The sequence below is a fragment of the Molossus molossus genome, unplaced genomic scaffold (genome assembly GCF_014108415.1).
Source record: "Molossus molossus isolate mMolMol1 unplaced genomic scaffold, mMolMol1.p scaffold_m16_p_12, whole genome shotgun sequence".
Taxonomy (NCBI): Eukaryota; Metazoa; Chordata; class Mammalia; order Chiroptera; family Molossidae; genus Molossus; species Molossus molossus.
This window is the reverse complement of record NW_023425347.1, coordinates 23,067,826-23,085,005: the sequence shown is the minus strand read 5'-3', so window position 1 is coordinate 23,085,005 and position 17,180 is coordinate 23,067,826. Positions and strand designations below refer to the sequence as shown.

The window sequence follows — 17,180 nt, the reverse complement described above, 5'->3', positions numbered from 1 at the left end:
TGGTGGTAGAAGGTGTGGATGGGATGGCCCTTGGAGAGTGTGGAGCAAGGCTTTCAACAATTAAACTGAGGACATGGAGGAAAAGCCAGACTGAGAAGCAATGGCCAGAGTGAAGGACAAAGATCAGGAGAGAGTGACATAGGGCAATCAAAGGGAGCTTAGAAATTTAAGATGGAAGGAACTCTCATTAGTGCCATGAGAACAACGAAGTGGCCATTGGTTTTGGCAATTAGATGAGTGTGACCTTCGCCACAGGCAGTTTCAGAAGAACTATGCAGCTGGAAGGAAGACTGCAGTGGAATGATTAATGAGAGTCAGGAAGACAGGAAAGTATAAACAGCCAATAAAAAGTTTATCCCTTAGGATACAGGCAAGATAGGAAAGGAGAGAGATAAGTCCATAGCTAGACAGATACTCAAGATTGCAGAATTGGATTTGGACTTGAAGACATAACAAATTTTTTTTTTAATGTAGGGACTGAAAATTTGCCAAGTTAAAATCTTTTTCAAGTAAGGATATTAAAAATAATACTATCTATTCTTGTTCCAGAAAAGGAAGAAAATATCAACATTAAAAAGCTGAATCAAGCCCTGGCCAGTTTGGCTTGGAGGTTGAGCATCAGCCTGTGGACCAGAGAGTCCCAGTTTCGGTTCCCGCTAGGGGGAGGTGCCACCAAAAAAAAAAAAAAAAAAAAAAAAGCTGAATCAATTTAGCTTTATGAGTAAGTCAGTATCTTAGATAGTGAAGATGTTCCTGTCCAAGATTTATCTTTTTTCCTAGGTTTAAGGTTCCATCCCTCCTTTTCCTTTAAGGGTCTGGCTTCACCAGAGGTCTTCTCTCAAATTTTTTCAATCTATTGTTCTCTACAGACTCTTTTCCATTAGCAAGTATGTGCCAATCTCCTATCTTAAAAACATGGGTACGAGTTAATGAGGACCTAAATGAAAGCAGTGGCAGAGGAGATGGGGAGGGCCTAGATAGGAAGGATATTTTATAAATAGCATTAATAGGACTTGGTGACTGATTGGATATGGCAGGTGAGAGAGGGGGAGGAATGGAAGATAACCCCCAGGGTGACTGTGCTCCATGGTGCTGTCACAGAGGAGAAGGGCAGGGAGAAGAAACACTCAGGGACTCTGTTCAGTGTGCAGGAGGATTTATCGGTTGGGAACTCCACCTGTATCTTTGACTCTTGTTCCTGTGTGCTTCTAACTAGGCCTCCACCTCATCCCCACACCTCACCTCAGCCATTGTCATTTCATCCCTCAAGGCTGGACTTGAAATCGTAGTTTCTGTAGTTATGTAACCCTTGGGAATTCAAAGTGTGCTGGCAGGAATTTGTGAATCTACTGAACCTGTGTATTTTCTACCGGAAAAAAATAAAAATGAACCAATTGATAGAAATATGAGCGCACATGTAACGATGGTAAAATGGAACCTTCTTAGTTTTCACTTTTAGCTGTGGCTGCAGACAGTAGAGACCACACCCCAAAGTCAGGTGTACGTCCACAGTGCAGACTGGAAAAGAGGTGGAGGAGAACCAGTTCAGCATTGTTCGCAGTCCGCTCATCTGCCACCTCTGGACGACGAAGCAGTCTGGGGAGATCAAGAAAATAAGGATTAGAGGACAATATTTAGAGAGTGGTAAGTTTCAGTGCCCCCTCTGGCCACCGTGAGAGAAGTGTGTGAGGTATTTGACCCTTTATCTCAAGTCTGGAGGAAGGGCTTTCTGCAGATCATTTGGAGTGTTTAATGTGTATACCATACAGACTCAGAGGCACAGTAGATCAGGGATTCATGCTTGACAAATCTAAAGGACAAGAGACTGGCTGGCTAGGTCCTCTGATGGTGGATCAAAAGAGATATAGCTGCATTGTGTGGAGTTTGATAGCACAGAGAATGAAAGGTAGACCACACTGAGTTTGATGGCACAGAGGACCAAACATAGACCACTGGAGAGTGAGCTAGTCAGGGGTCATCTCAGGTCATGTATAAAGGGCCACCTGGACCCTAACAGGATAAACTAAGGGAAAAGCCTTAAGTAATCATCTGGAAAAACAGATCTGTAGGTGAAAGATCCCAGTGATGAGGCTGGAGTGGAGGCTGTTTACCTCTCAACCCCGTTTTTCTCATCACCATCTCACCATTGGCTCGAGAGAAAAAGTAAGATATAAATGCCCACCAAGTTCATAAATCACCAGCATTAGGTCATATCTGTATTAGTCATGGAAGAACATAGCTGCTGCCTCTCCTTCCCCCTACCTCCTCCCTGCTTTTGTATCAGAAAGTGGGGTAACCTGCATTAGCAATTTGGCTAAAGAGAGAAGAATCTTTCCCTATCTACCTTTCCCAATGCAAGTGGCTGGTGCTCAGTAGACCATAGCTGCAGGAGGGGAAAAGCTTAACTTTACAGGAAGTTGAAAGAGTTTGAGGGCTGTATTAGATGGACCACATTAATTACAGAACTGTGATTGATTTTTGGACTTGGAGTGTTTCATTATTTAAGAGTGACTAGAAAAGTTATGACAACTGTCCTGAGTTTCATCCAAGGACAAGGGAAAACCAGCCCCACATGATAAACTTGAAGAGGCTATATAGGAAACAGATAAAGTAATTTTCTGATTATATCCCATGAGTCCTGCTTGTTCATTATAAAGGGTCACACATGTAAAACCATCTGTAGTTTTTCAATGATATATAATTGACAGGATAGAAGGGAAGGACAGAGATGTTATTATAGAAACTAAACTTATTCTGTTCACAGAAATGTCACGATAACTGTTTTCATATCTTAAAATGCTAGCAGACTTTTAATTAATCAATTAAAATATACATTAGGTAATTTTAAAACAAGGTTTGCAATCTGTTCCACAGCTGGGGAAATGAGCTGAGAGATTGCCTTTGTGTAATAAGCACATAAGACATTTTCTACCTTCTGTTTCCAGAGAATCACAGAAGCAAAAACAGCTAAGATTAATTGTTCACCATTTGTAGTCTGACATTGATCAATTAAAAAAAGTGTGTGTTCCTATAAAACAATAAAGATGATGCCCATAAACTCTAGAATAAACAGAATGCTAATGGATTTCTCTTTTCAGCTTTGGGGAATTTTAAAAGGGCTTTAAATGATTAGCTTCCATATTATCTTCCTAGAATTTGCAATGTTATTCAATCAAAGCCTTTTAATAGTAAAGGAGTGACAAGGGGACAATCTAAACAACACTTCTATTAATGTGTTCCTAAAAGTTGAAAAGACAACTAGAAAAACACATTGAGATACACATAAAGTATTCACAAGGGCAGAGAACAAGTGCAGTTTGTTCCATATAAGTGGAATTTTGGATCCAGAGGCAGGATATTAGATTGACCTGAAAGATGGAAAAACAGTGATGACTTGGCATGGGGTCTCCAGTCAGTCTCCACAGCTCCAGAGGAAACCCTGCTGTACCCCTAGGATCCTGAGGGCAATGCTATGTTGCTCTAGTGCCCTGTTAAAAATACCATGTGGTTTGCCCTGGCTGGTTTGGCTCAGCGGTTAGAGCGTTGGCCTGCAGACCAGAGAGTCCCGGGTTTGGTTCCCACTAAGAGCATGTACCTCGGTTGCAGTTTGTCCCTGGCCCTGGTTGGGGTCATGTGGGTGGCAATCACTTGATGTGTCTCTCTCACATCGATGTTTCTTTCTCTCATCCCCCCTCCCTCCCTTCTACTCTATCTGAAGATAAATGCAAAAATGTCTTTGGGTGAGGATTAAAAAAAAAAGTGTAAAAATACTATGTGGACTTCTTGAGATTAGTGGTGAGAGCCAAAGCTATAGAAGGGGTATGACCTGGGGCATATTATCTTTCTTTGTTTAAAGAATATGTTTTCATTGATTTTTAGAGAGAGAGGAAGGGAGAGGGAGAGAGAGAAACATTGATCTGTTGCTTCCTGTACGCACTCTGACTGGAGGTCGAGCCCACAACATGGACATATGCCCTCACCAGGAACGGAACCACCAAACCGACCTTTCGGTGCATGAGATGACCCTCAACCAACTGAGCCACACTGGCCAGGGCTCTTTTTTTTTTTTTTTTAAATTAAAAATTTTATTCACCAAAAGACACCTTAAAGAAAATGAAAAGAAAATTTAAACTAGAAGATATTCAGAATACATACAATTGAAAAAGGATTAGTAAGAGATTGAAAGAGAATACATAAAAGAAAGAACTTTCACATATTTATATGCTCATATAAATATGTGCAAGTTTTTTTTTACAATGTGCATGCATTATTATGTTGATTTTAAAAATTAAATTTAAGAACTAAAAACATACATTAAAGTTAGACTCAATATCTGCTTTCATACAGATCATCTCGGCTTCAACAGTTATCCATAGATGATGTGGATGAGGAAACTCAGTATATTAATACTATTCCCTTTATATAAATGATACAAAATTTTTATAAAAATGATTTTTAAAACAAACACATTATAGGTAGTTGCAAGAACAAAACAGTTTGTACAGCAGATGCTATCTATTCTAAAACATCTACCAAGTAACATTTCCAGAAATGCACTAAAAAAGTATAACAATATGCATAGAATGATATACACCAGCTTCAGGGCAATGATTTCCTATGGGGATATATTTTCTAATAGTGCTTTTTCCCAGTGGTAGGCAAAATCCTAAGACGTCCCCAAGATTCTGCCCCGTGGTATATACCCCTGTAAATTCCTTCCTATTGAGTGTGGCTAGAGCCTGTGAAGATGATGGAATAAGTTACTCCCGTGACAACAATACATGGTATAAGACTGGAGAGAGTCACCTGCTGGTGTTGAAGAGGCAAGCTGCTGTGTTGTTAGAGGACCACGTGACTAGGACCCTAGAGCAGCTACTAAATTTGTGGTACGTTATTTCATGACTATAGAAAACTAATACATTCCTCATTTTCTCTAGTCTATATTCTCAGAGTTATTACAAGCATATGCCGGAAATTCTTCTGTCTTCATGTCTCTTAACTGCATATATTTTCCATTAAATTTCTTTCTCTGTATTGTGTCCTGGGCTTTCTTCAGATTTATCTTTAGTTTCACTAATTCTTTCTTCAAGTGGCTGCATTGATTAGCTTTTGCTTGTGCAGTATAATAACCTTCAAACCTCAGTGTCTTAGGCATCTCTTCTTCCTCACATTGCACGTCCGTGGCTGCGGGTTGGGTGCAGTGTCTCTGCTCCAGGTGGTGAATCAAGTTTATTGGACAGGAGGAGAGTAGCCCCTTTCTGGGATGTGAGGTTCACATGATGTGCAAGAGGGCTGGCTGAGACTTGCAATGCTTCCTAAAACCTCTGCTCATAACTGGAAGTCAGTGGCCAAGCCTGGCATCATAACATGGAAAGCAAGAGTCTTTGCCAGGAGAAGGCAAGAAGAACATTTTGTTTTTGTTGTTAATCCTCACCAAAGGATATTTTTCCATTGATTTTTAGATAGAGTAGGAGGGAAAGAGAACGAGACAGAAATAATCATCAATGTAAGAGCGATGTAAAGTTACAAGAGCCGGGGAAATCAAACCTGTAACCCATGTGCATGCACTTGATTGGGAATTGAACCTGCAACCCTTGGGTCCACAGGCTGATGCTCTAACCACTGAGCAAACCAGCCAGGGTGAGGAGAAGATTCTTAAACAACAATACAGTCAGTATATTAAATTGGTCTGATTTTTCATTAACAATATGTTTAATTCTATTGTTGTTAAAAAAAACTACAATGACAGAAAACTTGACATATTACACCTTTGAGGTGCCTACAAATAGGCTAATTGGAAATAAACACACATCTCTCAGCACTGCCACATACAAATACATACAAGTTGTATAAGCAAAGGTTTAGAAAACAAATTGGAAAAGAAAGATGAACACACCCACATGTGTATATGTGTCCAGGTTTTCCTTAAAAACATATAACATGCCTGTGGCTGGTTTGGCTCAGCAGTTAGAATGTCAGCCTGCAGAACAAAGAGTCGTGGGTTCTATTCCAGCCAGGGGCATGTACCTGGGTTGCGGTTTGTCCCTGGCCCTGGTCAGAGTCATGCAGGAGGCAGCCATTCAGTTTGTCTCTCTCACATTGATGTTTCTCTCTCTCCCTCTCTCCCTCCCTCCCATTCTATCTGAAGATGAGTGGAAAAATATCCTCGGGTAAGGATAAACAAAACAACAACATATATATATATAACATGGTTGTCCTTCATTTTACTCAGGCCAAAGAAATTCTCATTCTAAGGCTATTTGTGCCTAAACCTATCCATAGGTAATATCACAAAGCAAAAGTGACTCTTTTTGAAATCTCTTCATTCTTTTATAATGCCTTGGCCTTAATGTGTGTGTTAAATTTCATCATTTATCTTGTCATACATCTTAAAAACATTGAAATTCTTAAGAATCCTCCATTATCTGTATGTTTGGTGGAGTAAATTCTTTTTGAATCACCCGCTAATTTCATCTTTCTCCTGGTGGTTTGCTTGCGCATGTGCCTTGTTATCTTTGACCGGAAGTTCAACATTGGAGTTCCATGTATCCATCTCATGTGTTGAGGTCTGCCTGTTTCTTCAGTTTGGGATCCAGTTTCCGATCCTGTGTAGTTAGAGTACATTTGGACTCCTTCCCGAGCCTTGAGCAGACTTAAGTCTCTCATTTCTCGTGGGTGTCTCTTTTTGCATTTCTAGTCCAGTGGCATGCTTTTGTACTGTGTCCCCTCTGAGAGGATAGAGTTTTACTTGTCCTCCTCCAAGCCTCGCTCCTGACTTTATGTAAGTCCTTATTTCCAGCCCTACATGGTGTATAAACTCCATATTCCAAGGTGAATAGTCTATTCATTTTTTTTTTTTTATTCTTACAGTTTTATTTTTGTATACACTTTTGCTTAACAATCACTGAATTTCTAGGCCAGGTTCAGGTAATTGAAGAGCCCTTATAAGTAGTTATATTGTCTAGAACTAAGGTATGCTGCAAACCCAGTCTGGAGCAAAATGGGAAATAACATCTTTCTAAAGATAGGCTTAGAAATTCTGGTCCAGTAGGTTAAGATGTTTCCTCTCTCTGGTTGCAGGGCTGAGGCATACCTGGCTGCTAGGCCACCACTCACAGGTGTAGCCAAGAAAACAGGGTACAGTCCACCAAAAACAAGTCCCATCAATCCAGCTCGTGTCATAGTACAGGCTTCACGATTCAGATCACCTGTATTCAACGGTAAACGTATAAAACCTCTGTAAGATATGTCCGCTGTCAAAAAACGGGATCACTGCCATTGGAAAAGCAGCAGCTATACGAGCCTGTGTCACATATAAGATGCGCCGAAAGAGACTGCTCTTAGGCCACTGAGAGCAGCATTAAATCCAACATGTGTTGATCCATGTTCAAGTAGATTCCTTTCTGCTTCTGGAAGTTGGTTAATTTTTCTGGTTATAATATCAAAAAGGCTTTCCTTGACAATATCTGGTTCATGATGTTCCATCTTGAGTCTTAAAAAAATTTAAAAAACCATGTTTCAATAATGCATATCTGTGCTCTCCTCCCAGCAGTCACTGCGTCCTCCGATTTTCCTCGGGCCCTAAGGCTCGCTACTGGGTCTTCAATTCCTACTCACCATTGTAGGTTTAGAGTTTCTTTTTTGTTTCTGGGAGATTTCCCTTTCTTGCTTTCATCCCAGCTATGTATTTAAAAATAATTTGTTGTATTTTTTTGTGGAGCTTATTTGTTAGCAGAGAAGAGCATAGGTTGGGGTGGCAAGGGGTGGGAATGGAGTGGGCCCCCAATCAGCTCAACCAACATGCCTTCTTTTTTTTTTTTTTTAATTTTATTAATTAATTTTTGTTACAGATGTTTCTCCTTTTCCCCCCACTGATTCCCCCCTCTCCCTCCCTCCCTGCCCTTTCCCCAGATTGTTGTCCATGTCCACTGTTCATGCATACATGCATATAAGTTCTGTGGTTTATCTCTCCCCCACCACCCCCCTCTTTAGGGGATTGTTAGTCTGTACTCCGCTTCCGCGTCTCTGGGACTACCCCATTCCTCAGACTGTTATGTTCATTATATTCCACAAATAAGTGAGATCATATGAAACTTGTCTTTCTCTGTTTGGCTTGTTTCACTTAGGATGATACTTTCAAGGTCCCTCCATGTAGTCTTAAAGGATAAGAGATCTTTCTTTCTTACAGCTGCGTAGTACTCCATTGTGTATATGTACCACTGCTTTTTTTTTGTTTTTGTTTTTGTTTTTTTGTTTTTTATCCTCACCCGAGGACACTTTTTCATTCTTTGTTCAGATAGAGTGGGAGGGAGAGAGAGGGAGAGAGAGAGAGAGAAACATCGATGTGAAAGGGACACATCGAGTGGCTGCCACCCGCACGACCAACCAGGGCCGGGGACAAACTGCAACCGAGGTACGTGCCCTTAACGGGAACCGAACCCGGGTCTCTCCGGACCGCAGGCCGACGCTCTAACCGCTGAGCCAAACCGGCCAGGGCTGTACCACTGCTTTTTTATCCATTCGTCTACTGATGGACACTTGGGCTGTTTCCAGATCTTAGCGATTGTAAATAGTGCTGCTGCAAACATGGGGGTACATATATTCTTTCGATTGGTGTTTTATGCTTCTTAGGGTATATTCCTAGAAGTGGGATCACTGGGTCAAATGGAAGATCAATTTTTAATTTTTTGAGGTAACACCATATTGTTTTCCATAGTGGCTGCACCAGTCTGCATTCCCACCAGCAGTGCACTAGAGTCCCCTTTTCTCTACACCCTCGCCAACACTTGTTGTTTGATGATTTGTTGAAGGTGGCCATTCTGACAGGTGTGAGGTGATACCTCATTGTTGTTTTAATTTGCATCTCTCTGATGATTAGTGATGATGAGCATTTCTTCATATGTTTCTTAGCCATTTGTATGTCCTGTTTGGAGAGGTGTCTATTTAGTTCCTCTGCCCATTTTTTAATTGGATTCTTTGTCTTCCTTTTGTGGAGTTGTATGAGCACTCTATATATTTTGGAAATTAACCCCTTATCTGATGTATCATTGGCAATTATGCTCTCCCATACAGTGGGTAGCCTTTACATTTTGATGATTGTATCTTTTGCTGTGCAGAAGCTTTTGAGTTTGATGTAGTCCCATGTGTTCATTTTCTCCTTTGTTTCTATTGCCTTAGGTGATGTGTCAGTAAAAATTCTGCTGCGTATGATGTCTGAAATTTTGTTGCCCACAGTCTCTTCTAGGATTTTTATGGATTCATGAGTTACATTTAAGTCTTTTATCCATTTTGAGTTTATTCTCGTGTAGGGTGTAAGTTGATGGTCTAGTTTCATTTTTCTGCAAGTAGCTGTCCAATTTTCCCAGCACCATTTATTAAAGAGGCTGTCCTTACTCCACTCTATGCTTTTGCCACCTTTGTCAAATATTAATTGAGCATATTGCCTTGGGTCCATTTCTGGGTTCTCTGTTCTGTTCCACTGCTCTATATACCTTTTCTTGTGCCAGTACGAGGCTGTTTTGATTATAGTGGCTTTGTAGTATAACCTGATATCTGGTATTGTGATCCCTCCAACTTTGTTCTTCCTTTTCAAGATTGCTGTGGCTATTCGAGGCCTTTTTTGGTTCCATATGAACTTTTGAAGTAATTGTTCTAATTCTGTGAAGTATGCCGTTGGTATTTTGATGGGGATTGCGTTGAATCCCAACATGCCTTCTTGACCAGAAGTCCTTAAGGTCATTTTGTAACTTCTCCACTCTCGAATTTTATTTTATTTTTTATTGGAATTATATTGAATGTATAGATCAATTGAGAGAGAACTTATATATTCATGATATTGAATCTTTCTATGACTCTAACATGTATCTCAGCATTTATTTGAGACTTCTCTTTAATGTCCTACTGAAATTGTGCAATTAAAAATAGGTTCTGCCCTGGCTGGGTGGCATAGTTAGTTTGAGTGACGTCCCATACACCAAAAAGGTAGCAGGTTCAATTCCGGGTTAGGGCACATAACTAGATTTCAGGTTTGATCCCCAGTCGGGGTGCATACAGGATGTTTATTTAATCCATGTTTTTCTCTCACATTGATGTTTCTCTCCCTTATCTTCCTCTGTCTCTAAAAATCAATGAACATATCCTCCGATGAGGATAAAAAAAAAAAGGGTACTGTATACTTATCATTAAATTTAGTTCTAGGTTTTATACTTTATTCCTAGGTATTATCCCTGGCTTGTTGAATAACCATGAGCAAATTAATCATTATAATTTTAATTTGATTGAACTGTTTAATTACTATTATTTAACTCAATTGCTTAGTGAATATAAAGTGACAAACTTACTGGAATACATAATTGTTGTTTAACATTTCCATTTATAAATTTAGTCTTAATATATTATACTTCCAAAATTTAAAATACTTATTTATCAAAATGCACATAAGTAAAACTTTTTGAAGCGTAAATAAAAATAGTAATTGCTAACAGAGCACTAAATTAAATTAAATGTATGTTTTTATTACTCGATGCATGCCAGAATCAGGATTTGTAAAATCGTTGGTTGAAAGATGGGAACTGGGGAACCTAGGTCTGTTGCTAGACTGGGGAGCTCAGCTTTAAGCAACCGACATTAAGTGAGCTGAGTGACCTTCATTGCTAGGATATGGGCAAAGTCAACCAGACACAACAGAAATGTTAAGTGCCTGAAGAGGCCTTGTCCAGGCGTCAGTGGAAACTCTGGGACCGCGCCCTCTGTTGACAACATAATAACTGTCTCCCCTGGTTTCGTGCACTCTCAGTTTTAAAAGATTTTGCAAAATATTGTGAGAATTTATTATTTCTTTTAACTAAAAAAAAAAAAATAGATGCATGGCATGACATGTTGGGTAATACAAGAATCGAAGGAGGAATCTCCAAATCAACCAAGTTTAAATGAGCAGATTTTAAAATACAATTAGGGATTTCTGGGCCACAATATTCTGTTACCTTTGGTAATTCTGGTATGCCTTGCCTCCTATATTAAATACCCCCCTATATTAAAATGTGCTCATTTAGAAAATGTCACCTTTGCTATTTATTTTTCTTATTGATTTTCTTTTCTTTCTTTTTCTTTTTTTGTTAATCCTCACCCAAGGATATTTTTTCTATTAATTTTTAGACAGAGTGGAAGAGAGGGAGGGAGGGGGAGAGAGAGGGAGAGAGAAAAAAAGAGAGAGAAACATCAATGTGAAAGAGACATATCAATTGGTTGCTTCCCACACACACCTGGAACAGGGCCAGGGATCAAACCTGCAACCCAGATTTGAACCCTTGACTGGGAATTGAACCTGAGACCTTTTGGTGTGCAGGCCAATGCTCTAACCACTGAACCACGGTGGCCAGGGCTTATTGTTTTTCAATTTTGGAAAACATTTAAACTATAAAGTCTTATACATATATTTAATCATGATTCCACAGAATACATTAGGGAGCTTGTAGGAAATACAAAAGCCTAAGTATGTGATTTACTAAAGTAAAATTCATGTATGACAAATAGGATATCCATTATTGAGGTTGGAACTTGTGTGTGGTATTATGGTTACAAATCAACATATTCATTAGGTAAATATACCTCCACATTTGGTTGGTTTTGTTTTTGTTTGTACCATCTCCCTTGTAATATGGGAATGAAGAAAGAAAATGAGAGTAAAAGGAAGTCAAATTTGTTGCATTTTGACAAGCCTCGTGAAAGGTTCAGAGTTGCTATATAATCACCTCCCTTAAGTTGCATAATATTAAACATTAAGTAAATTTGATATACATTCTCAGATGGTGAATTGGTAAAGATATTAGCATAAGTCCTTTACACAACTGAGTGCCACAAGATAAAGTGAGTTGTCCAGTACCTTATATAGTAAGTCCTCACTTAGCATTCTCCACAGGTTCTGCAACTTAAACCAATTTTATCATAAATTAGTGATTTTCAACTGGTGTGCTGCAAGAATTTTTCAAACATGCAATATCTGACTATTTAGTGGGGCCACTGACCTTTTTTCCCTTAGATTGTTAAATAAAAAAATGACAACAGCCCTGGCCAGTTTGGCTCAGCGGTTAGAGTGTTGGCCTGTGGACCAGAGAGTCCCGGGTTCGGTTCTCGCTAAGGGCACGTACCTCGGTTGCAGTTTGTCCTCGGCCCTGGTTGGGTCGTGAGGATGGCAACCACTCGAAGTGTCCCTTTCACGTAGATGTTTCTCTCTCTCTCTCTCTCTGTCTCTCTCTCTCTCTCTCTCTCTCTTCCTCTTCCTCCCACTCTATCTGAACAAAAGGTGGAAAAGTGTCCTCGGGTGAGGATAAAAAAAAAAAAAAGACAGCAGCAGCCCTGGCCAGTGTGGTTCAGTGGTTAGAGCATCAGCTTGAGCTCCAAAGGGTCTTGGGTTGATTCCTGGGCAAGGGCACATACCTGGGTTGCAGGGCACATGCGGGAGACAACCAGTTGATATCTCATGTACTCTCTCTCTCTCCCCCCAACCCCTCCCTCCCTTCCTTACACTCTCTAAGAATCAGTGAAAAAATATATATATATCCTCTGGTGAGAATTAACCAAACAAAACCCCTCCCCCCCCCAAAAAATGGCAACAGCTAACACAACAGTAGCTGTCCAGTGTGAATGAATTAAAATTAATACCTATATTTTTATTTTTATTTATTTTTTATTTTTTTTTCATCCTCACCCGAGGACATTTTTCCATTTTTTGTACAGATAGAGTGGGAGGGAGAGAGAGGAAGAGAGAGAGAGGGAAACGTCGATGTGAAAGGGACACATCGAGTGGCTGCCACCCGCACGACCAACCAGGGCCGGGGACAAACTGCAACCGAGGTACATGCCCTTGGCGGGAACCGAACCCGGGTCTCTCCGGACCGCAGGTGGACACTCCAACCGCTGAGCCAAACCGGCCAGGGCAATACCTATATTTTTATTGTTAGATCAGCAAAAAGTTTATTTTTAGCGTGCTGCAGAATTTTAGTAATCAGTTTATGTGTGCTATGAGATGAAGAAGGTTGAAAATCACTGCTATAGATGATTGGTACAAACAGGAGTTAAGTTCTTATGGCCATTCGTCAATAGTATAATGAAACAATGTTGAATGGCATTATTCCAGGACCTGCTAAATTTAGAAAAGTGGAGGATTTGTCCTGGAGATAGAAATGACTGAAGTGAGGTGTGTGGCTTAGGAAATAGCAATAAATAAACTGAGGTTTGTAGATTACTGAGTATACTATTTCATCTATCTGTGACATACCTTTGCATCACTGGCATGAATAATTAAGACTGCACAGTTCTCTCTTTAAATCAAAATGTTTTATTGGTTTTATAAGAAGAATAGTCTTTTAAAACACAGGAAAAGGCTTATCTTTAGAGAAATGTGGTAGGCTTGGAAGTAACATTTACCCCAAACACACACACACACACACACACACACACACACTTTTTTGGTCAAACTCTAATTGAGACACTCTGAGCGTGTGACAGAGGGACTTTTATTCTCATTTGATGTATGACAAAATTGAGGCTCAAATTAGTTAAGTTTAGTAACTAGTTGCGAGTTTAATTACCCAGTTAGTGATGAAGCAATAATTTGAACTTGGGTCAATGCATATTCATATCCCTACTCTACACAAGACTGTGAAATGAAAATCTAATATTAAAGCCATCTCAACAGCTGTACTACAAGATGGAGACTGTGGGCAGTTTTTTGACCATGATGCCACCACGTAATTGGTAAATCATTATTGCTTGTAGAGCTATTGTCTCATTGGCTCCATTTATAAATGTAGCACTTAGAACCAGAAGAGCCTTCAGAGATGAGAATTTACAAACTAAAGGTACATAACAGAATCCTTTTGTGGAACATTTTCAAAATACACATACTGCCTTCTGATTTAGTAGGTTTGGGTTGTGGATGGGTATATGCATTTGGAAGTTTCCTAGATAATCTGGTGTGGGTTTCAGGTGAAGAATCATTTCTCTAGACTAACTCCTTAAAATGGTATAGATGAAAGAGCTTTCTTGAAAGGAAGAAAAAATACTTCCAATTTAAGCTTGTCTTGGTTAACCTGGGTAGTTGGAAGATTTAAACCTTAATTATTCTGTTTCTCCAGTTCTTTCTGAGCTCATATTTCACCATCATCAACTCGCAATTTAGTTTCTGATTTAATGGCTTGGGGCTTTAGGTAGATCTTTATTTTCAAAACAAATCTGTGTGTGTGTGTGTGTGTGTTTATAATGTAGATGAATGAACAATGTTCTGCACTGTGTTTTGGGTTTAGAAATTGTGAGGAGCTAATGATAGTCATTCAAGTTAGTTGCAAACAGCTGTAGCAGGGAGGGAGCAGACAGAGCTGCTTGGTTCTGGGCTGAAGCCACACTAAAGTTTGTCCAGGGTCTATGGAACCAAGACTCAGCTCTAGACTGGAAAAGAACTTTTTAAAACCCAGCAAGTTTAGCCTTGGCCAGTTTTGCTCAGTGGTTAGAGCATCGGCCTGTGGTCCTGAGAGACTTGGGTTTGGTTACCGCTCAGGGCGTGTACCTCGGTTGCAGTTTGTTCCCAGCCCTGGTTGGGTCGTGCAGGTGGCAGCCACTCGATGTGTCCCTTTCATGTCGATGTTTCTCTTTCTCTCTCTGTTCCTCTCTCTCCCTCCCACTCTACCTGAACAAAAAATGGAAAAATATCCTCAGGTAAAAATAAAAAAAAACAAAAAAACCCACTAAGTTTATTTTGCGTTCATATGTTTCTGAAGTGATTTATGATTTGACGTCCTCTCCAACTCTGGTCACGTTGAATAACTTTGAAACATGATTTCACAATTTTTGAGGTTAATACAAATATAAAGTTTGCTTTTTTAGATGGGTAAATCAGGAGACAACAGGAGAGCAAGAGTATCTTTTCCTTACATTTGGATAGTTGGAAAAGAAACCCAAGGCAGAATCTATCATTTGTGGAAGAGGAAAGAGGTGGTTAATTTTAACTTTAGTTGAGACCATCCACCATAGTTGGCCTGTAGTTAACCAGGACTCTCTTCATTCATTAGCGCTCCCCCCATTCAGCTTCCTTAGCAGCATAGATCAAGATATTTAATAACATATCATCCAAATAAAGTATTTTGGATTCAAGTGATTTGCTTTATAATCTACCTTTTATTAAAACAGGTACACTTTTCAAAGGGAGTTATATTTCTAGTTTCATATTTTTCTTGCTCAAAGAAGAGCTTATACTGTTCTTCTACCATATGAAGTAAATTATTTTCTTCTATTAAGATTGTGTTGAATGATCAGGAGTAAATATGAGTGTCCATATCTCTTCAACTGGTTGAACTAAATGACCTTAGTTCAGGTAAAACATCATGGGCTGATCCCTGTAAGAGAAAGTATCAATGCTACATTATTGCCTTGTAGAATTCTCAACCCTATGAGGGACAAATATGAGCAGAGATAAATAAATAAAATGATTGTGCATCTAAGCTGATAAAACATAGTCAGGTCCAGAATGAAAAGAAGACTTTTTCTTTGATTACAGAAAACCACTAGATATTGCCGTAGAATTCTTTGGAACAAACCCTATGCAAGCTACATTCCATAACTCCTTGAATAAAGTAAGTTTTTCTACTTCTGGGAAAAAACAACAACAACAACACACACACACACACAAAGAAAAACAACAACCAAGTAATCACCATTTTTGTATGGCTTTTTGAGAGTAAGATATTCATATTTGGATGCTGCATTTTATCATTGCTAATACAACTAGTGAGAAGACCTCCTATACATACTCAGAAACTCAGTAAGTTAGGATTTTAGGTCTTATAAGGCTAGACGGGGACCTTAGAACTAGTCGTCCTTTCTCACCTGTTGTTTACTAATGAGAAATCAGATGTGGCTTGCCAGGGTCATTGGTTATTTTGTGGTTGAACAAAGGCTATTGATGAAGGTTCTTGATTCTTAGTGACATTCTTTTTGGCTTCTTTTTGCTTATGATAAAAAAAAAATTAGGTACTTAAACTTGTGTATTCAATCAAAGGTCAATGTCCAGTTTTTCATATTTCAGAAATACAAGGTATGTAGTAATGCTGTTCTCCATACATTTCTGGCTTTCTGCCTTCCATCTTGCATTTCCTGACCCTCGTGGTTGGATGGGACCGTGTGACCAGTTTGATCAATAATTTTTGAGCAGGTTTATATGTCACTCCTGAGGGAGAATGTTTAATCTATGATATGAGACCCTCTGGGGATCTGTCTATGGTAGCTACTCCATTGGCCTGTGTCCCTGAACCATAATGACATGCAGTGCCCTCTGCTGAAGCAGAATAGACATCACATGAGTGAAAAAAACCTTTTTGTTTAGAGCCCTGAGATTTGGGGTTTATCTGTAAACTCAGGTTACAAACCTGCTAACAAGGTGTTTTCTTTTAAGAAAGAAAATATTTCTAATTTAAGCTGTAGCATTAAAGGGAAATGAAGACTTTAGGTAACACATTTGATGATTTAGGGCAAAAAGAGTGAGATACATGACTTTGTTTATTTTTATTTTTTTTTTTTATTGATTTTTAGAGAGAGAGGAAGGGAGAAGGAGAGAGAGATAGAAACATCGATAAGAGAGAACATCGATGGGCCACCTCCTGCATACCATCCACTGGGGATCGAGCCTACAACCTGGCCATGTGCCCAGACCAGGAATCAAACCGATGACCTGTTTTTTCTTTTTAATCCTCAGATATTTTTCTATTTATCTTCAGATAGAGTGGGAGGGAGAGAGAGAGAAACATCGATGTGAGAAGGACACATCTACTGGTTGCCTCCTGACCAGGGCCGGGGCCGAGTGGAAACCAAGGTAAGTGCCCTTGGCTGGAATTGAACCCGCAACTCATTGGTCTGTGGGCCGATACTCTACTGCTGAGCCAAACCAGCCGGGCAATTTCTTTTTCTTATTGGGATTATCTTTAGGGTGGAATGTTTCTGTATCATTATCTTTTTTAAAAAATTATTTTTATTAATTTGTTTTTGTTACAGATGTTTCTCCTTTTCCTCCATTGACACCATCCCCCGCTCCTTCCCCAGCTTTGTTGTTTATGTCCATTGGTTGTGCATACATACATATAAGTTCTGTGGTTTATCTCTTCCCCCCCCAATACCCTCTCTTCTGGGGGTTG

The 17,180-nt window shown here is 39.5% G+C and overlaps 1 protein-coding gene and 1 pseudogene across 3 annotated transcripts in view; one reads left to right on the top strand and one right to left on the bottom strand.

Moving 5' to 3' along the window:
* Positions 1-1,459: 1,459 nt before the first annotated feature.
* Positions 1,460-17,180, top strand: part of RNF144B (ring finger protein 144B) — a 151,505-nt gene continuing 135,784 nt past the window's right edge. For all 3 annotated transcript variants that reach the window (XM_036255233.1, XM_036255231.1, XM_036255222.1), the window contains exons 1-2: positions 1,460-1,644; positions 4,659-4,886. The gene's annotated coding sequence lies outside the window, so the exon portion shown is untranslated. The remainder of the gene's footprint in view (positions 1,645-4,658; positions 4,887-17,180) is intronic.
* LOC118626036 lies at positions 6,902-7,508 on the bottom strand (annotated as a pseudogene).